Source organism: Triticum urartu, chromosome 3A (genome assembly GCF_056163025.1).
Source record: "Triticum urartu cultivar PI428250 chromosome 3A, HENAU_Tu73, whole genome shotgun sequence".
NCBI lineage: Eukaryota > Viridiplantae > Streptophyta > Magnoliopsida > Poales > Poaceae > Triticum > Triticum urartu.
Genome location: NC_141875.1, coordinates 360,808,067 through 360,829,845, shown reverse-complemented (window position 1 = coordinate 360,829,845; position 21,779 = coordinate 360,808,067). Strand labels below are relative to the sequence as shown.

General features: G+C 47.3%; 1 pseudogene; it reads left to right on the top strand.

The window, feature by feature from the left end:
- Window positions 1–20,104: 20,104 nt before the first annotated feature.
- On the top strand, window positions 20,105–21,159 carry LOC147979704 (uncharacterized; annotated as a pseudogene).
- The last annotated feature ends 620 nt before the right edge of the window (window positions 21,160–21,779 follow it).

The following is a 21,779-nucleotide window of genomic DNA, read 5'->3' as shown; positions in this document are numbered from 1 at the left end:
CCTAGAGAGGGTAGTTCATTAGATAAATGGTCATCACAATAGTCATCTTTATGAATTCTAATGGCTTCGGAGATGATATTGCTAATGATTCCTGTAAGTGCATCTAGTGCCACCCCTAGTTGGTTTTGGAGTATTGATGACAAACCTAGTTGAGGGACTAATGTGTTTGTGAGAATTGCAGGATAACACAGGTAGAAGTCCCTCATTGATTCGGTTTTACTACCGGAGATGACCCCTAAAAATGTATGAAGACATTGAAGTCAAAGGTGGTATATGAAGATATTCACATTGAAGACTATGACAAAAGAAGACACGTTATGAAGCCTATGGAGCTCGAAGACTTAGATCTTTCGTAGTTCTTTTTCTTTTGTGTTGAGTCATAGGAACCACCGTACTGTTAAGTGGGGTCCAGGAGAACCAGTCAGAATGACTAAAGTGATGCCTAAACCAAAAACCTATGTCTTCGAGTGAAGACAATGAGAGCGAATCTTGTCCAGAGCCGGACAAGTCAGCTTTGCTTGTAGCCCAAGTAAAGTTGCCATGAGAGTTTGAAATCTGACCGTTGGAACACGTGTCCGTTCCTTAGTGACCCAGGGTCATTTCGGACAAATCAGGTCGGGTTGCCAAGTGGCTATAAATAGCCCACCCCCTACAACCATAAACGGTTGGCTGCTCAGATTTCAGTGCACGGCTTTTGTCGTTTGAGAGAAACCCACCTCGAAGCCTTTAAGAGAAAATTCCTAGCGAGGAGAAAGCCCTAACCACCCAGAGCCAGAGTAAATTGGGCATCACTTAAGTCTTCTTGTCTGAGTGATCTGAAGACTTATTACACTTGAGGACTGTGCATCCTCCAGACGGTTAGGCGTCGCATTCTGAGCATCCAAGAGACATTATGGATTGCCAGTGAACGAAGTCTGTGAAGGTTTGGGAGTCTACCTTGAAGACTTACCTGAGTGATTGGGCGAGGACTATGTAACCTTAGCTCAAGGAGAATACGGTGAGGACTTGGTGTCCTGAGCTGCGTGTTCAGGACTGGGTGTCCGGGACCGTGTGTCCTAAGGTTTAAATACCTAGCCGCTCCAACCAGACGTACAGTTGTCACAGCAACTGGAACTGGTCCAACACATCATTGTCTTCAACGAGTCACTGGTTTCATCTTCACTTCCTTTTACTTACTGTTACTCATTGTGAAGCCATTGCATGCTTGCTATATCTTTTGTCTTCACAACGTAATTGTATGATTTGTTTGGCTTCATAACTTCTTCCTACCTGATCCTTATTACACTGCAGCTACTTGTCATTGTGCTTTCACTCTATTGAATACTTGACCGTGGCTTGCCTAGTGTAATCTAACTTCCACTGCATAGTGATAGGCATATCTCTACTGTTTGTCTTCATAACTTCCACGTTTTGAAGACTTTCATAAAAATCGCCTATTCACCCCCCCTCTAGTCGATATAACGCACTTTCAATTGGTATCAGAGCTAGGTGCTCCCTTGTTCTATGTGATTCGGTTTAACCACCTGGAGTTTTAGCTATGTCGACTGCAGGGATAATTAAAGTCTCCGCTGCGTGCCCCGTCTTTGATGGAACTGAATATCCCTACTGGAAGAATAAGATGCGTATGCATCTTGAAGCCATTGACGTCGACCTATGGTATGTCGTCGAGAATGGCGTTCCCAAGGATGGAGAAGGTGTCACTGCTGCTGATGTCAAGAAATTCGTTCAACTAGACTCTACTGCCAAGAATATCATCTGTGGACATCTGACCAAAGGACAGTATGGCCGTGTGAGTGCTTTGAAGACATCCAAGCTGGTCTGGGACTGGCTCTCCAAGGTCAATGAAGGCATCTCAACCCAGAGAGATCAGAGAATCAGTGTCCTTCGCAACCTCTTCAACCGCTTCAAGCGAAATGACAATGAGAATGTCCAACACACATTTGATCGACTCACTGACATCACAAATGAGCTTCAAGCCCTCGGCGCTACTGAGATCACCAAACATGAAGTCGTCAAGACGCTGCTGAGATCACTTGATAGTTCATTTGACATCCTAGCCCTGATGATTCAAGAATGTCCTGATTTCAAGACACTCGATCCATCTGACATACTTGAGAGGCTCAACACACATGAGTTTCAGCTTTCTGAGAAAAGAGATATCTACGGTCCAAACTATGGGCGAACTCGTGCCTTGAAGGCAAAAGCTGTTTCCTCATCTGAAGAAGAATCTGACAGCAGTTCTGATGATCCTGAAGACATTGGAAGGGAACTTGCAATGCTAGTGAAGAAGTTCCAAAAATTCACCAAGAAGAAAGGCTTCAGAAAGTCTTCACGATCAAGCTCAAGGAATGATGAAGCTTCTACTCATGACTACAAGAAGAAAACATGCCACAAGTGCAAGAAAACTGGACACTTCATCTCTGAGTGTCCACAGTGGGACAATGAGAACAGAAAGAAGAAGAAGAGCAAGGAATATGACTCTGACGACAAGAAAAAGAAGAAATACACAAAGTCTTCTTCCAAGTCTTCCTCAAAGTCTTCATCACACAAGAAGAGCTCATCTGGCAAGGCACGTGCGTTTGTTGGCAAGGAAATGGATTCAGAGGAGGAGTCCGCTTCTGAGGAGGTAGAGGTGGAGTCTGAGGAGGAGTCTGATTCTGGCATTGCAAGTCTGGCTACAGCATACGTCGCCAAGTCCATCTTCAACACTGAAGACAATGACCTCATCACCAACACCGATGCAAATGACAAGGACTACTCCACTCCTACCTACTGCTTCATGGAACGCGGTGCCAAGGTAAACAAACGCACTACTCACTATCAAACATCTAGTGATGATGACTCTGATTGTGATTCAAAACCCAGTTACAAAACACTTGCTAAAATTGCAACTAAACAACAGAAAGCCATGGAACATATTCAAAAACTGTTAGACAGAAGCGATGATCTGTTGGGTGCTGAAATGACTCGATCTGAATCCTTAATTGAAGACATAAAAAATCTTCATGTTAAGTATCAGGAACTTGAAGATCGTCATGATACTCTCTCAACAACTCATGAAAAGCTTTCCTATGATTATCTTCAAAGGAAGCAAGAACTTGAGAAATTGAGAGCGGCTCATGAAGATCTTCAAAAGGAAAATGAGTCACTTCGCGTCGAACAGATCAGTTCCGCTCAGGAAGGATTTGAACCACCATGTCTTAAATGCATTGAGCGTGATAATGCTACTTCTGTTGCTGAATGTTCCACTGCTACTGCTGTTGCAATATCTTCAACTGTTGATGTGGTAACTAACCCCTCTACTGAGGATACCACTGCTATTGCTGATGAGAATGCTAGGTTGAAGACATTGCTTGAAACAGGGATGTACAAAAGTTTTAAAGGACATCAGACATTATGTGATGTCCTCAAGAAGCAAATTCTGAACCGAAACCCTAGGAAAGAGGGTGTTGGGTTCGTAAGGAAAATAAATGCAGATGGCTCTTACTGGAAACCTGAGCAGTACCCCAAAACCAAGTGGGTTGCTGCAAAGGAACCTTCAGGAGATCCATCCAATTTATCTGGCTTCACTTGTGCTAACCCCATTATCATTGATGAATCCTTTGATGCAAACTACATACTGTTTAAGAATCAGAATGGTGAAGTGTTTGCCAGGTACATTGGTACTAACTGCAGGAATGGACCGCCTATGAAGAAGATCTGGGTTCCGAAAAAGTGTCTGGAAAATCTTCCTGTGAATGTCTTCGTGACACCTCACTTGAAGAAGACAAACCCCAGACAAAAGGCTTCATACGGTCCAAAGGATTCATACAAACAGAGGACTCACCTGAGTCACACTAACGCAAATGTTTTGCAGGGAAACCATACTCAGGCATATGAATATGAGAGCGGTTCATCAAACCGTCATGTTCATATGACCAAAAATTATTCTGCTTATTCTTATGAGTACTATTGTCCACCTGCAAGACTGTTTGCTAAGGCTTCAAAGCCAAAATTCTCAGATGCTGCACTTAGACTTATTGCTTCTAAGCCACCCTTGAAGATGTGGGTGGTTAAGAAGGCTTAACTCTCTTTTGCAGGGAAAGGTCTCCAGCAGAAAACCAAAATCTTCTGACGCTATTGCTGGGGACCTTAAAAAACTTGTAGGGCGCAAGATAAAATGCCCGAATGGCATCATTATGTACTTCGTTCCTGAATCACATGCTACTCTCCCTATTAGTCCTAATCTGGATCTAAGTTTTCACAACCCACTGTGGGTGTACAAATCACATGACTGGCAAAAGAAGCCTTCTTATGGACTCAACCTTACGTCCATCCGACAAGAGCCACATCACATTTGCTGACACTGGTAAAAGTAAGGTATTGCGTCTAGGTAGAGTTGCAATCTCAAAGGATCAACACATGGATAAAGTCATGCTTGTTGAATCCCTTGGTTTCAACTTAATGTCTGTTTCAATGCTTTGTGATTTGAACATGATCATAATGTTTGGAAAATATCGTTGCCTTGTACTAATGGAATCTGACAAGTCTCTAGTGTTTGAAGGGTATCGAAAAGATGATCTGTACGTGGTAGATTTCTCAGCAGGGCCACAACTTGCAGTATGTCTTCTTGCAAAAGCTTCAGAATGCTGGCTTTGGCATCGGAGGCTTGGGCATGCTAGCATGAGGAACCTCCACACCCTTGCGAAGAAGAAACATGTCATAGGCATCGAGGGCGTCAAGTTCAAGAAAGATCACTTATGCGGTGCCTGTGAAGCAGGGAAGATGACGAGGGCAAAACATCCCTCGAAGACAATCATGACCACTACTCGACCCTTCGAGCTGCTTCACATGGATCTTTTTGGTCCCACTCACTACTCAACTTTTACTACTACTGCTTGCCTCTATGGCTTTGTCATTGTTGATGATTACTCTAGATATACTTGGGTGCACATAATCCTTTAGAAGACTGAAGTGCAGGATGTCTTCAGACGCTTCGCCAATCGAGCTATGAACAATTTTGGCGCCAAGATAAAGCACATCAGAAGTGACAATGGCACTGAATTCAAGAACACTGGCCTTGATACATATCTTGATACCTTGGGCATCATGTAACACCCTCGATGCGACTATATCTCCCACGTGTCGAGGCACGACTTAGAGGCATAATCGCATTGAAGGCATATGTCGCAAGTGAGGTAATCTTCACACAACCCATGTAATATAATAAGGGAAAGAGAGACATAGTTGGCTTACAATCGCCACTTCACCCAATTACATGAATAAAGCATTACATCAATCAGATACAATCAAGGCCCGACTATGGAGCCAAAATGAAAGAAGAACCCCAAATGCGACAAAGGTCCCCGATCAACCCCAACTGGGCTCCACTACTGATCAACTAAAACGAAACAACATAAAGGACAAGATCTTCATCGAGATCCTCCTGAGCTTGGTTGCGTCATCTGCACGGTTCAACGGCACCTGCAAGCTGGTTTTGGAAGTATCTGTGAGCCACAGGGACTCAGCAATCTCGCACCCTCGCGATCAAGACTATTTAAGCTTATGGGTAAGGTAAAGGTATGAGGTGGAGCTGCAGCAAGCGACTAGCATATATGGTGGCTAACATACGCAAATGAGAGCGAGAAGAGAAGGCAAAGCACGGTCGATAAAAGTATGATCAAGAAGTGATCCTATAGAAACCTACGTCAAGCATAACTCCAACAACCGTGTTCACTTCCCGGACTCCGCCGGAAAGAGACCATCACGGTTACACACGCTGTTGATTCATTTTAATTGAGGTCAAGTTCAGGTTTTCTACAACTGGACGTTAACAAATTCCCATCTGCCCATAACCGCGGGCACGGCTTTCGAAAGTTCAAATCCCTGCAGGGGTGTCCCAACTTAGCCCATGACAAGCTCTCACGGTCAACGAAGGAATATACCTCCACCCGAAACGTTCCGATCAGACTCGGTATCCCGGTACAACAAGACATTTCGACAGGGTAAAACTAAACCAGCAACACCGCCCGATGTGCTGACATCCTGATGGGAGCTGCACATATCTCGTTCTCAGGGCACACCGGATTGTCTAAACTTCCGGTAGGCCAGCCCAGAGTTGCCCCTGGTAGCCACCGGCGGCTGACAGTTTGGACCAACACTTAGACAAGCACTGGCCCGGGGGGGTTAAAATAAGATGACCCTCGGGATGTGCGACTCCCAAGGGAAAAAAAAGGCTGGGTGGCAAATGGTAAAACCAAGGTTGGGCATTGCTGGCAAAGCTTTACTTAAGGCGAACTGTCAAGGGGTTCCCATTATAGCCCAACCGCGTAAGGGACGCAAAATCCGGGAACATAACACCGATATGACGGAAACTAGGGCGGCAAGAGTGGAACAAAACACCAGGCATAAGGCCGAGCCTTCCACCCTTTACCAAGTATATAGATGCATTAAGATAACATAGCAATATAATGATATCCCAACAAGTAAATAAAAGATGTTCCAACAAGGAACGGCCTCCGATCTTCACCTGCAACTAGCAACGCTATAAGAGGGGCTGAGCAAAGCGGTAACATAGCCAATCAACGGTTTGCTAGGACAAGGTGGGTTAGAGGTTTGACATGGCAATTTGGGAGGCTTTCAAGCAAGTGGTAGGCATCGTAGCAATGGCATAGCAAAAGAGCGAGCAAACTAGCATAGCAAAGATAGTAGTGATTTCGAGGGTATGATCATCTTGCCTGAAATCCCGCAAGGAAGAAGAACGAGTCCATGAAGAAGATAAACGGACGTAGACGAACGGATCCTCACAACACGACGTTACCGGAACCAACCCGAAGAAGCAACACCGGAAAGAAGCAAACAATCATGGTAAACAACCACCACATAATCATGGCAAGATGCACAACCAAGTATGATGCATGTCCGCTATAATCATGCATGGCATGGCAAAGTGCACAAACAATACTACAAATTAAGTGGAGCTCAATATGCAACGAGTTGCATATTGACGGAACACCACATCAATTATTTAGTTCGATCTCGTTTATGTACCCAAAAATATTAAATGTTGATTAACATGGCAATTGGGTGAAGCAAATGAAAACTACCTATCTAGGCAAATTTAAATGAGGCCGGAAACAACGAACAACAATTCCGGAAACTCCTCATATGCATATATTAGGTTTGGTACTGTTCTGCCCTAAACATAATTTTAGAGTTGTTAAGCATGCAAAATAAGGCCAACATGTTAAACTAGGCAAAATTCTACCCCATTTACATATAAAGTTTATTAAATTCGGAGTTACGGTTATTTAGTTATGAATTAAATCATTTTAGCATGGCATAGGAGCAAATTAATGCAAACAACATTTTAATTATTTTAAACATAGCTGAAAGTTGGATATTATTAATCTACACAAAATTCTGAGCAAGTTTCATATATAAATCATTTTAATCCGATGTACGGTTCATGAGTTATTAAATGCATGAACATGAGGGTCTAATCTGTAAAACTGGAAATCCCTGGAATAATTGGACAAATTCGCAGACACTGAAAAAAACATGATCGGGCTGAAACTGGGCAAGCCCAACAGAGAAAAAAAACAAAAAGGTGGGCGCTGGGGCGGCTCACCCTGGGCCTTGGCCCATCTGCAGAGAGAGGCCGGCGGATCTGGCGAAGGAAGTTGGGGAGGAGGCCGAGCGAGGCTGGACCGCGGGGAGGACGATTGGGCCGGCCCACGCGGGCGCGGTCAACGGAGGGAGCTGGGCTGGGCCTTGGGGCGCGGCGCGTTGGGCCGAACTCGGGCCGGCTGGAGCTGGGCCCAAGCGGGGAGGAGGCGCCTGTCATCGTTCTCCTCTGGATCGAGGGAAAGCAGGGGGCAGCGGCGCGTTTCCGACGAGGTGGGGCGGCGCTCTCACGGTGGACTCCGGCGGAAGGCGGGGACGGACTGCGGCGGGAAGGATCCCATGGCGGGGGTTGACCTGCGAGGGAGAGAGAGGCCATGAGAGAGAGTAGCAGAGAGGAGGATGAGGCTGGACGGCGGCGCGGTTGACCTGGCGAAGCAGCTGGGCGACGCTCCGGCGAGGGTGGTTAGCGAGGCGGCCGGCGAAGGTCCGGCGAATGTCCGGCGAAGGAGCGGCGCGGGCACATGCCCGTGGGCGGCGGTGGCGGCGACCGGGCCCGTGCGGGCCCGCGATGGGCTCCGCGGGCCGGCGCGGTGGGAGGCGGCGCGCGGGACACATGGCGGCGCGCGGTTGGATGAGGCGGCGGCGGAGCTGATGTGGCAAGCGCTGATTGGCTGGGGTGAGGTGGCGGGAGTGAGCGGACATGTCCGGCGCGTGCGGACGCGTCCGGATGCGCGGTGGAGGAAGAAGACTAGGGTTTCATCCGAAATTTCGGGGAGGGGGTGCTCTTTTATAGGTAGAGGGAGCTAGGAGAGTCCAAATGAGGTGCGGTTTTCGGCCACGCGATCGTGATCGAACGCTCTAGATGATGGGGCAGAGGTAGGTGGGTTTTGGGCCAAAATGGAAGGGTGTTGGGCTGCAACACACACGAGGCCTTTTCGGTCCCTCGGTTAACCGTTGGAGTATCAAACGAAGTCCAAATGGTACGAAACTTGATAGGCGGTCTACGGGTAGTAAACCAAGGCCGCTTGGCAAGACTCGGTCCAATCCGGAAATGTTTAATCCCCACACATGAAAGAAAGGTAGAAATGACCACCGGAGGAGAACGGAACGCCGGATTGCAAAACGGACAACGGAGAAAATGCTCGGGTGCATGAGACGAACACGTATGCAAATGAAATGCGCATGATGACATGATATGCAATGCATGACACGCAAGGAATGACAAGGCAACACCAACGAATAACTGAACAACACCTGGTACATCGGTCTCAGGGCGTTACACATCACACATGAATTCTCAGCTCCGTACACGCCACAGCAGAATGGCGTCGTCGAACACAAGAACAGAACACTCATTGAGATGGCCAGAACGATGCTAGATGAATACAAGACTCCAAGAAAATTCCGGACTGAAGCCATTGACACTGCATGCCATACAATCAATCATGTTTATCTTCACAAGCTACTGAACAAGACATCTTATGAGATCCTTACTGGCAAAAAGCCAAATGTCAGTTACTTCAGAGTATTTGGTGCAAGGTGCTGGATCAAGGACCCACATCACACCTCAAAATTTGCACCAAAAGCACATGTAGGTTTTATGCTTGGATATGGAAAGGATTCGCACTCCTACAGAGTATTCAATCTCTTTCATTACAAAGTGGTTGAAACAGTGGATGTGCGGTTCGATGAGACCAACGGATCACAAAGAGAGCAGCTGCCAAGTGTGCTAGATGAAGTTCCATCCAGTGAATCAATCAAGCTAATGGGAACTGGAGAGATCATACCTTCTGAAGCTCATCCTGAAGAAGAACTTATCATTTCAGCACCTGATCAACATGAAGACAATGCTCAGCCTGAAGACATTCCTCCCAACAACAACACAGATCAGCAAGAGCAAAGTCTTCGCCCTGTACATCCTCGTGTTGCCAATGAAGTGCAGATTGACAGAATAATTGACAGCATCAATGCACCTGGTCCACTCACTCGTTCAAGGGCAACTCAGGTGGCAAATTTCTGTGGGCACTTCGCATTCGTCTCAATATCAGAACCGAAGAAAGTTGAAGAAGCCTTCATGGAACCTGAATGGATTCAAACTATGCAAGAAGAGCTTCAACAGTTTGAGCTGAATAATGTATGGGAACTGGTCAAGCGTCCTGATCCACGGAAGCACAACATAATAGGCACCAAATGGATATACCGCAACAAGCAAGATGAGCATGGTCAAGTTGTCAGAAACAAAGCTCGTCTCGTTGCTCAAGGATATACTCAAGTGGAAGGCATTGACTTCGATGAAACATTTGCTCCTGTGGCTAGGCTTGAAGCCATACGCATACTGCTGGCCTATGCAAATCATCATAACATACTTCTATACCAAATGGATGTGAAGAGTGCCTTTCTCAATGGCAAGATTGAAGAAGAAGTGTATGTTGCACAACCGCCTGGCTTTGAAAATCCAAAACATCCTGACATGGTATACAAGCTCAACAAGGCACTGTATGGCCTCAAACAAGCCCCTAGGGCCTGGTATGACACGCTCAAATACTTCCTGAAGAGCAAAGGCTTCATACCTGGTTCCCTAGATCCCACTCTTTTCACGAAGACATATGATGGTGAACTCTTTGTGTGCCAAATATATGTGGATGACATTATCTTCGGCTGCACAAATCAGAAGTACAGTGAAGAGTTTGGATATATGATGCAAGAGCAATATCAGATGTCCATGATGGGGGAGCTGAAGTTCTTCCTTGGTCTTCAAATACGACAACAACGCAATGGCATCTTCATATCTCAAGAGAAGTATCTCAAACATTGCCTAAAGAAGTTCGGTATGCAGGACTGCAAAGGCTTCACAACACCAATGCCAGCCAAACATCATCTGGGTCCTGACGACAATGGTAAAGAGTTCGATCAAAGGTATACCGCTCCATGATTGGTTCTTTACTTTATTTATGTGCATCTAGGCCAGATATTATGCTTAGTGTTTGCATGTGTGCTCGATTTCAAGCGGCACCAAAGGAGTCGCATCACTTAGCTGTGAAGCGAATTCTTCGATATTTGGCTCACACCCCAACTCTAGGATTATGGTATCCAAAGGGCTCAGAGTTTGATTTGGTTGGATTCTCGGATGCTAATTATGCTGGTGACAAAGTTGATCGCAAGTCTACTTCAGGCACCTGTCACTTTCTGGGACGATCACTTGTATGTTGGTCTTCAAAGAAGCAGAACTGTGTATCTCTCTCCACTGCTGAATCTGAATACATTGCTGCTGGATCTTGCTGCGCTCAGCTTCTGTGGATGAAGCAAACACTCAAGGACTATGGCATTCATCTGAAGCAAGTGCCACTTTACTGCGACAATGAAAGCGCCATCAAGATCACCAACAACCCAGTTCAGCACTCGAAGACAAAGCACATTGAAATTCGTCATCACTTTCTCAGAGATCATGTTGTAAAGGAAGACATTGATATCATACACGTCAACACTGAAGAGCAATTGGCAGATATCTTCACCAAGCCCTTGGATGAGAAGAGGTTTTGCAAGTTACGGTGTGAGCTAAATATCCTAGAATCCTCAAATGTCCTGTGATCAGGCACACATCCTAACCCTTATGCATATTGATGACTTAGATGTGCAACACACAAAGTAAAGTATATCTTCAATCAATGAAGACATACATTCTAAGTGTGAATACATTAATGTGGAATTTGACTTCGGAGCGCCACGATAATTGTGCGCCGTGTCTGGGTCTAATACTTCCTATACGGTGGGTAACGCCACCACCAAACGTTCTATTTTGAAGTGTTTCACTCATGGCGTTACCTTGCAATGTCTTCACATTTGATTTGGCTTCAATCTCAACATGTCTTCATGATTATCTTCACTATGTTGATTATATAGATATATATATATATATACTAGTGTTCAGTCCTCTACAGCATTCACTTATAGCTATGTCTTCTTGTTGAATCTTTTGAACTAAGTGAATGTGATCAGACCCAAACCTCTCTATGCTCTCTATCTCAAAATTCTATCTCTCCAAGTCATATGCATTCTATTGAAACTGTCGAATGTCTTCTCTGCGTCCTTGTCAGCAGAAGACACAGAGACAACATTTAAGTCCATTTTCAATGCTCATTTATCCACCTGAAATCCGGAGAAGTAGGAACGACCACCCGACAATCCAGGCGTGCGTGGGACGTGAAACTGCCCCCAAAATACCGCATGATGGGCACGTATTATTCAAATACGAATCGCCAGGGGCACCTGTGTAATAGCACAGTGCCGCCCCTGTGCCTATAAATACACACTTACATCGGTAACTATCTCTTCTTCTACCCTCGCACGAACCCTAGCGCCACCGCTAGCTCTCGACGACGCCGGCGACGAAGCGCTTCGCTGCCGCAACCTCTCCGACGCCATCTTCGCGCCGACCGCGGACATCATCCTCTTCGCCGTCGCCGTAGGTCTCCTCCGTCGCCAAGTTAGGGCACGGACGAGTGAACTGCTCGGCCTCATCTCCCACTCCGTCTAGCAGTTCTCAGTGTGGTAAATAAAACTCCCTTTTTACAGCACCGTTGATCCTATTGATCTGTCACATTCTACCACAAGTAGTTTTTGTTCACACAAGCTAGATCTCTCTCAAACTGCATCTCATAACATGCCTAGTATATTCACTTGTGCTTCACAAAGTAGTTAGATTCCTCACTTGTACTGATCTGTGGATTCATACAAATCTGGAACCAACTTCTTATCTATGAGTGAATGTCTTCGCACGATGAGGTCAATGTCTTCTAAACTGATTTATCTTCAAAATCTCCTGAGAATGCATATGACCTCTTCCCCTTCCCTCGCACCTTAATGCTGTCACAGGTACATGTCCGTGGGAGAATCCTTTGGTTCTCATAGTCTGCATTCATTTGCAGAATTCTTACGGCATCACATAAATTCTCCTGAAGCCAGTTCCTGTTGGTCCAGCAAGAAAAAGCCTTTGAAGCCTTTGAACGTCTTGAAGCCTTTCAAGTTAAAGTTTATGGCTTCAGAAACAGCAGCAAGGAAGGGGGGCAGAGAGCGACATGGAGGAACATCCAAAGATCTGCCTGATGAACTGGCAGAAATGTATAAAACAGATCCTGAAGAGAATTATGGTCAGCGCAAGACCCGAATCCAATGGATTCGATGCTATTGGGCAGAACAATGGTTCAAGTACCGCTTCACAACCCAAGAGTATGCTGAGAAGAGTGCCATCAAAAGACCGTGGGGAGACATCTTATTCAAGAACCTTGTACCCAGGTCCAGAGATGAAGCTATTGCCCAAAGCTTCTATCCATGCATGGTTCGTGGGCCACAGCCTGATGATGCACATCCGTCGTCACTACTCTGGTGTCGTGACGACAATCTGTTCAAGCGCAACTTCCAGTTTTCCCAACAATCAGCGAAGCAGAACAAGAAGAAGTTGGGGTTAGACTTCAACCCTGGTCCCTCCGCACCAAGGGCGGATGGCACACGCGACGCAGAACCCAATATCATCGGTCCGTATGCCAACCTTGAGGGCCTCATCACCCGTATCTTAGTCCAAGGGACTGCCGTGAATGACCCTCCAGCTGACTCTGAGTCTGATGAAGCTCCTGCTGTACCGAAGCCAAAGCAGTCGAAGAAGCCAAAAGCTTCAAAGCCGGCCCCTTCACCAAAAATCTCAAGGGCGAAGCCATTGGCAACTGCACCTCCTGAAGACAGTGTGCAGTCTGAAGACGTATCCCGCGTCTCCAAGCCCCAGAAGGCCAAGATGCCTCAGCCACACACCGGCAAAGAGCTCACAGCTGCTGCCATTCTGCGCAGCGAAGCCATTGATCTATCAATCATGAAGATCTTGGAGATGACGCTCTCGAGCAGCTCATCAAGAGCAAAGAAGAAGCTGAAATCTTCAACAATTTGCCTCTCTTTGATGTCGCCATCATCCACAACTTCATCGACGAATGGTTTGCCACACCAGACATCAGCTTCGAAGATCTGCAGCTGCCCGTTGGCCTCAGCGTCGCCTTCCAAGGCGCTATTGCTTCAGAACTTGCAATTGCCCAGCGCATTGTTGAACTGAAGCAGAAAATTGATCATGAAAAGGCTCAGTTCAAGAAGCATATGGACAAGCTCAGCGTGCAAGAAGTGAAGAGCTTCAAGGTCATGATGCACGAACTAAAGGAAAACTTTCTGAAGAAGCGTGCAGAAGCTCAAGGTTCGCGAGAGCGAATGAAGTCTCTGGCAGACAGATGTGTGCAGGCCTACAATGAGGCCGAGAAGCGCAAGGCACTTGGGCGTCCTGGCATCGACCCTAGGATGGCCGCGAAGAAGAAGAAGAAGCCTGCTATGGCTGAACCAGAGGCACCAAGGCAAGAAGCAGTTCCAATTGTCTTCCCAACTGCAACGTCTGGCTCGAAGCCAAAGAGTCGGTCAACCGCTTCAGAGCTCAAGAAGACACGAACTGCAGAGGCTGAAGCTAGGAAGCGGAAACATACTGAAGCCTCTCCTTCTGCTCCCACTCAGAAGAAGCGAAAGATCAAGAAAGCTCGGGCTGCTCCCAAAGAGCCCTTGATGGTTGAACCCCTTTCTGTCGTCCATCCTGACGCAGAATGACAACTGACAGTTCATGAGCCTGCTTCCACAGAGGCTCCTGAAGCTGAAGACATACCAGCAGCCGACCCCATCGCTGCTGAAGACATTGGTCATCAGGACAATGTACAAGATGATGCAGCCCTTCCTCAATATGAACACAGCGCACTCATCAGCATTGGTCGTCCTCTGACGCCAATTGCACAAGATGCGTCATGGGAGGATCGCCCTCAAGAGGAAGAAGACTTTGAGGCCCACCCCACTCCAACCCCTCAGGCGTCGTCTGCATTCCGCAGGCTTCGCAAAGGTCCAAGGCCTCAAGTCTATGCTGAAGACATTCCGGCTGCATCAGCCGAAGAAAATGAAGAAGTACCACAAGATCCTACTCCCCCGCTACACCATGAAGCAGTTCTCCAGGAGAACGTGCTTGAGTCTGACCCTCCAGCTAGTCAAGCGGAGGCTGAAAATATTAAGGCTGCCACAACCAACACTGAAGCCAATATGGAGCCCTCCCCACCAAAAGCTTCAAAAGACAGCGAAGCTACTGATCCAGACACTTCTGTTCCTGAGTCTGCTGCAGGTCCTCAATTTGATTACCATGTTGAGCACAGGCCTCATGTCCAGAAGCCAGTCCCAAGGCTGCCGAGGTTCCCAGGTCCTGCATCAGCACCTGGCTCCTTTAACATCAATAGCTTCAAGGCAGATAATACGTTCTTCAACAGCTCCAAGAACCCCTATTCAAGGGAAAGGATTTCATCAGATAGGTTCTGGAGCTATCCTCAGCGCAGCTACTATTCATGCATCCTATACAACCAAGGTCGCATCTTCCCGCACAAGCGCCTTGATATAAGATCGAGGGTGCAATGAAGACTCTAATATTTTGTATCCTTCATGGCAAATGCTTCAACGCACAGGACTTCTTCATATGCCAACTTGCTGCATCAGGCTCAGATTTACTTGGTTTGAAGTTCTATGCTCTTTGGGTAATGAGACTGATCAAGCTTCACTCTGCGATCTCATATCAACCCTCAGCCCGCAACCATCGGATCTTCTTGCCAGATGTGGATACCTCTGCTGAAGCTATATATCCTGAGCCTGCCAAGCAACCTTTGAGTCTTCAGAATGCAGAACACCAGAGCTTCACTCAGAATGTTGAAGGTGTTGAAGCCATCTCCAGGGTGTATCCTTTGGCTGGCACTACACGTGCACCACACCCTGCTTCAACCGAAGCCACTGACAGTGCAATTGCTTCAAGACCCAAGAAGCGCACTCGTGTTCTCAACGACCGAGAGCTTCTTGTGGCCCTTCATCAAAAGCAGGATAGGCATCATGACTGGTTGAAGAGACAGATGAAAAGCCTCTTGGTGGATGTAAATCGTATCCGAAATCTTGCCACCAAGAATGCTTTCGTTACCCATGAAACCTGTCGTCATACATGGAAAGGGCTATCAATGATATGTACTGAAGCTGAACTTGAAGAGGATGGCTTCACTGAGCGATTCAAGTTTGACACCACACCTCCTAGAAGGGCTGTGATGCGAAGCACTCCATCTCTTGAAGACTCTGAGTTTTCTTCCTCTGCTGCCACCGTCACTGCCAGAATCATTGATGAAGAAGACGATGCTACTTCACTGCCATATGCTTCAGCACCTCCAAGCTCTTCTGCACCGCCAAACAACGCCAACAACCCTGCTACTTCATCTACTCCTCATGGGAACGAGTAGAGGCTCTGTGTCTTCAAACCTTTTTGGTCATTATTGACAAAAGGGGGAGAAGCATATGAGAATGATAGTCTTCAAGCGGGTTCATATGGGCGGGTGCCTTATATTTTGCTTCGTGCTTACAACTCTCGTTTTTTTGCTACATTTGGTTCTTATGAGTTGTAACACTTAAACCAGATGGTCGTCTGCTACTTGTTTTCCACCCTGTTATGCGAAGATAAATTCCGCATGTGCGACGATAAATTCCGCACTTATCTCATTCTGCAGACGTCCATTTTCCATTATGCATGTCATTATCTTCATATACTTTCACATGCATAGTGGATTGTCATCATAAGCTGAAGTGGATCTCCACAAGTACAACCTGCCATGTGCATTTGCATTCCAAAAGCAAATTAACTTATATGCACATCTTCAGGGGGAGCCCTTGCAACTTATGAAGACAATTCCTTATCATTTACAATTTCACAGACTATATTCCCCGTTGAAAACTTCAACTAGTTTGTCATCAATCACCAAAAAGGGGGAGATTGTAAGTGCATCTAGTGCCACCCCTAGTTGGTTTTGGAGTATTGACGACAAACCTAGTTGAGGGACTAATGTGTTTGTGAGAATTGCAGGATAACACAGGTAGAAGTCCCTCATTGATTCGGTTTTACTACTGGAGATGACCCCTAAAAATGTATGAAGACATTGAAGTCAAAGGTGGTATATGAAGATATTCACATTGAAGACTATGACAAAAGAAGACACGTTATGAAGCCTATGGAGCTCGAAGACTTAGATCTTTCGTAGTTCTTTTTCTTTTGTGTTGAGTCATAGGAACCACCGTACTGTTAAGTGGGGTCCAGGAGAACCAGTCAGAATGACTAAAGTGATGCCTAAACCAAAAACCTATGTCTTCGAGTGAAGACAATGAGAGCGAATCTTGTCCAGAGCCGGACAAGTCAGCTTTGCTTGTAGCCCAAGTAAAGTTGCCATGAGAGTTTGAAATCTGACCGTTGGAACACGTGTCAGTTCCTTAGTGACCCAGGGTCATTTCGGACAAATCAGGTCGGGTTGCCAAGTGGCTATAAATAGCCCACCCCCTACAACCATAAACGGTTGGCTGCTCAGATTTCAGTGCACGGCTTTTGTCGTTTGAGAGCAACCCACCTCGAAGCCTTTGAGAGAAAATTCCTAGCGAGGAGAAAGCCCTAACCACCCAGAGCCAGAGTAAATTGGGCATCACTTAAGTCTTCTTGTCTGAGTGATCTGAAGACTTATTACACTTGAGGACTGTGCATCCTCCAGACGGTTAGGCGTCGCGTTCTGAGCATCCAAGAGACATTGTGGATTGCCAGTGAACGAAGTCTGTGAAGGTTTGGGAGTCTACCTTGAAGACTTACCTGAGTGATTGGGCGAGGACTATGTGACCTTAGCTCAAGGAGAATACAGTGAGGACTTGGTGTCCTGAGTTGCGTGTTCAGGACTGGGTGTCCGGGACTGTGTGTCCTAAGGTTTAAATACCTAGCCGCTCCAACCAGACGTACAGTTGTCACAGCAACTGGAACTGGTCCAACACATCATTGTCTTCAATGAGTCACTGGTTTCATCTTCACTTCCTTTTACTTACTGTTACTCATTGTGAAGCCATTGCATGCTTGCTATATCTTTTGTCTTCACAACGTAACTGTATGATTTGTTTGGCTTCATAACTTCTTCCTACCTGATCCTTATTACACTGCAGCTACTTGTCATTGTGCTTTCACTCTATTGAATACTTGACCGTGGCTTGCCTAGTGTAATCCAACTTCCGCTGCATAGTGATAGGCATATCTTTACTGTTTGTCTTCATAACTTCCACGTTTTGAAGACTTTCATAAAAATCGCCTATTCACCCCCCCTCTAGTCGATATAACGCACTTTCAATTCCAACATCTCCTTTGGCACGCGTAAGATTAGTAAGCTCACATAGACAATCACCAAATTTGGGATCATTGGAACTCATCTTACTCAAGGCAATAGACTTATCAAGAATTTCATCCAAGTTTTGCAAGGAATAGTTTGGAAATCGTTCCTCAAGAAATCTCCATATGGTGTAGGCACAATCAAGAGCAGGCATACTAGCAAACGAGTTTCTAGGAAATCCTCTAGTGATTAAATTGACAGTTCTAACATTACGGATCATGTTAATAGACTCATCAAGGATAGGATGCAAAGGATCAACATGAGGTGCACAAGGGCTAGTAATATACTTGTTCAAATGATATTCATTGAAAATCTCAAGCATCTCAATTTTCCACTCATGAAAGAACTCTCCATCAAGTATAGGCACTCTACGTCTAAGACTCCCCAACATAGACTCATCCATATTCCTCCAAAGGTGTTTAAACCAAAGCAATGGATACCAAAGCTCTGATACCAATTGAAAGGATCGAGAAGAGGTGTCTAGAGGGGGGTGAATAGACTCCTAACAAAGAAAAGTTACAGTTTTTATTTTCTTCATGTTAAGGTAGAGTTTTAGCACAAGTTTAAACATCCACAATACATTCAAGCAAGCATGGCAAGAGTATATGAGCAGTGGAAAGTAAAGCATGCAATTTGCAAGAAAGTAAAGGGATGGGATTGGAATGTGCAAACACAATTGGAGACTCGGAGATTTTTGGCATGGTTAGGTGGTGCTATCGTACATCCACGTTGATGGAGACTTCAACCCACGAAGGGTAACGGTTGCACGAGTCCACGGAGGGCTCCACCCACGAAGGGTCCACGAAGAAGCAACCTTGTCTATCCCACCATGGCCATCACCCACGAAGGACTTGCCTCACTAGGGTAGATCTTCACGAAGTAGGCGATCTCCTTGCCCGTACAAACTCCTTGGTTCAACTCCACAATCCTGACGGAGGCTCCCAAGTGACACCTAACCAATCTAGGAGACACCACTCTCCAAAAGGTAATAGATGGTGTGTTGATGATGAACTCCTTGCTCTTGTGCTTCAAATGATAGTCTCCCCAACACTCAACTCTCTCTCACTGATTTGGATTTGGTGGAAAGAAGATCTGAGTGGAAAGCAAGTTGGAGAAGATTAGAGATCAAGATTTATGTGGTTGGAATGGTGTATCTTGACCTAGATACATTAGTAGGTGGTTCTCTCTCAGAAAATGAATGTTGGAGGTGTAGGCATGTTCGGATGGCTCTCTCCATGAATGAAGAGTGGGTGGAGGGGTATATATAGCCTCCACACAAAATCTAACTGTTACACACAAATCACCAAACTCGGTGGGACCGAATCAGAAAACTCGGTCGGACCGATTTAGTTCATAATGTGACCGTTAGGAATTTCGATGGAACCAATATGATCAACTCGGTGGGACCGATGTGCTAGGGTTAGGGTAAAACCTCATCTCGGTTTGACCGATTACACAAACTCGGTGGGACCGATTTTGGTAATAAGCGAAACAGAGAGTTGGTCAAGCAAACTCGGTGGGACCGATTGCATATCTCGATGAGACCAAAATTATTGCAATAGGCAATAGAGAGTTTGCAAGCCCATCTCGGTGAGACCGAGATCTCATCGGTGAGACCGAATCAATTAGGGTTTCTGGCAATGGCTATGTTAAGTGAACTCGGTGGCGCTGGATGGATTAAATCGGTGGGGCCGAGTTTGAGTTTTGGTTTGGGACATATGTGGTTATGAGAAAGTGGTTGAGGGATTTGGAGCATATCACTAAGCACTTTGAGCAAGCAAGCCATTAAGCAACACCTCATCCCCTTTTAATAGTATTGGCTTTTCCTATGGACTCAATGTGATCTTGGATCACCAAAAGTAAAATGTAGAGTCTTGAGCTTTAGAGCTTGTGCCAATCTTTTGTCCTTAACATTTTGAAAGGGTTCCACATCCTCTTGTCCACGCCACTCCATCTGTTGAACTTATCTGAAATATACTAGATTAAAACATTAGTCCAACAAGAGATATGTTGACATTAATTACCAAAACCACCCAGGGAGTACTTGTACTTTCACAAGGCCAAGGACGTGAAGCGCAAGGGGATAGCCGTGCTCGCGATGGATCCAGACATGAAGCGTCGCCGGGACCACCCCGAGTCGTCCAAGAGTAGCCGTCCGTTTTGCGCCTTCCACAACGTACACATCCACAACACCAACGATTGTCATGAGCTCAGGGCAATCCGAGATGGACGCTTCAGTCGACGCCCCGAGCGCGACGGCCGGGGCTACGACCGAGGAGGAGGACAAAGTGGAGGATGCTGGGACGACCGCGGCCCCCGCTAGAAGTGGCGCGACCGACCTCGTGAGGACCACTGGCAGGAGCAGCCTCGTGAGGGCGCCTGGAGGGACCAGGCTCGCGAGGACCGTCCTCAGGGAAATCATGGCCTCCCTCCGCTGCCGCCACCACCAAGAAGGAACGACGACCACCATCAGGACGAGGGGGCTGGGGGCTTCCAGGAGCCGCACGCTATCGCCTGCATCTTGGGCGGTGCTCAGGCCCCAGCTTCCCAGCGCATCTTCAAGCAGTTTGCTCGCGAGGTGAACGCGGCCCTCCCCAGGCTCGAGGCCACGCGCCCGCTCAGGTGGTCCAAGTACGCCATCACCTTCAGCTCGGCGGACCAGCTCAAGTGCGCGGCAACCGCCGACGTCGTCCCAATGCTCTATTCACCCATCATCAGCAACGTCCAAGTCACCAAGACCCTCATCAACGGTGGCGCGTGGCTCAATGTCCTTTCCGTCGAGACATTCGATAGCCTCCAAGTGCCATATGATCAGCTGCAGCCTACCAAACCCTTCTCAGGAGTGACCGACGGCTCCACCACCCCGATAGGGCAGGTCCGCCTCCCTGTCACCTTCGGCCAGCGCAACAACTACCGCACCGAGCTCATCGAGTTTGACGTCGCCCACATCCGTCTGCCATACAACGCCATCCTTGGGTATCCAGCATTGGCCAAGTTCATGGTAGTGACCCACCACGGCTACAACGTCCTTAAGATGCCAGGAAGCGGCGGAATTATCACAGTCCCCTGCGAAGAAAGAGATGCGGTGTGTTCCCTGGAGCGCGCCTTCCAAGCCGCAGCAATCGAAGACCCCGATAGCGAGGGCACCCTGTACCCTCCTGAGGCCATCCCCAAGAAGAAGAAGCAACTACTCCGTACGGGGCATCAGGAGAGCGGCGTCTCCAGCAGCGCTGCCTCAGGATCAGCGCCCGCACCTGGGGCACCTCCCTCTCTCGCATAGGAAGGCACGCCCGGCGCCTTCCTCGGGCGAGGCTCGGGGGATCTCTTCTGGAGGGCCTCAAACCTAGCCAACATCACGAGGGAGGTGCTTGGGCACCACGTGGAGGCGTGCTTTGCTGCACGTTTCCCTCAAGAGGGCACTAGGCAAGGAGCGCCCGATGCTCACGAGTTCATCATCAAGGCCACCCAGGAGCTTCAAGAAGCAAGGACCATGCGCGGCGACTGCTGCCCACCACCCGGCGTAGCTCCCCATCCTGGCGAGGACGGTGGGTTGCGCGCCTGCGTCAACATTCCAGGGCTCAACAGGGCCGCATCTCAGGAGCGCTTCTGGCCTTTGCACACTGGCTGGTGCGAGGGTCCACCTCACAGCTACGTTCACATGCCGCTTGGCCTGCCGAACACGGTTGTCACCTACCAGCATCATCTTCGGAGCATCCTGGCGGCTCAGGAGGCCAGGAATCACGCAGTCCTGGCGGAGATGGCGACTGTCCTCAAGGAACCACCCGAGCCCCCAGAGCCTCCCGAGGCTCAGGGCCCTGGCGGCTCATGAGGAGAAACTCCTTCAGCGCGCACCTTTAGCTACTTCAACAATCCTTCGACAATGGAACCAGGTGACATTTT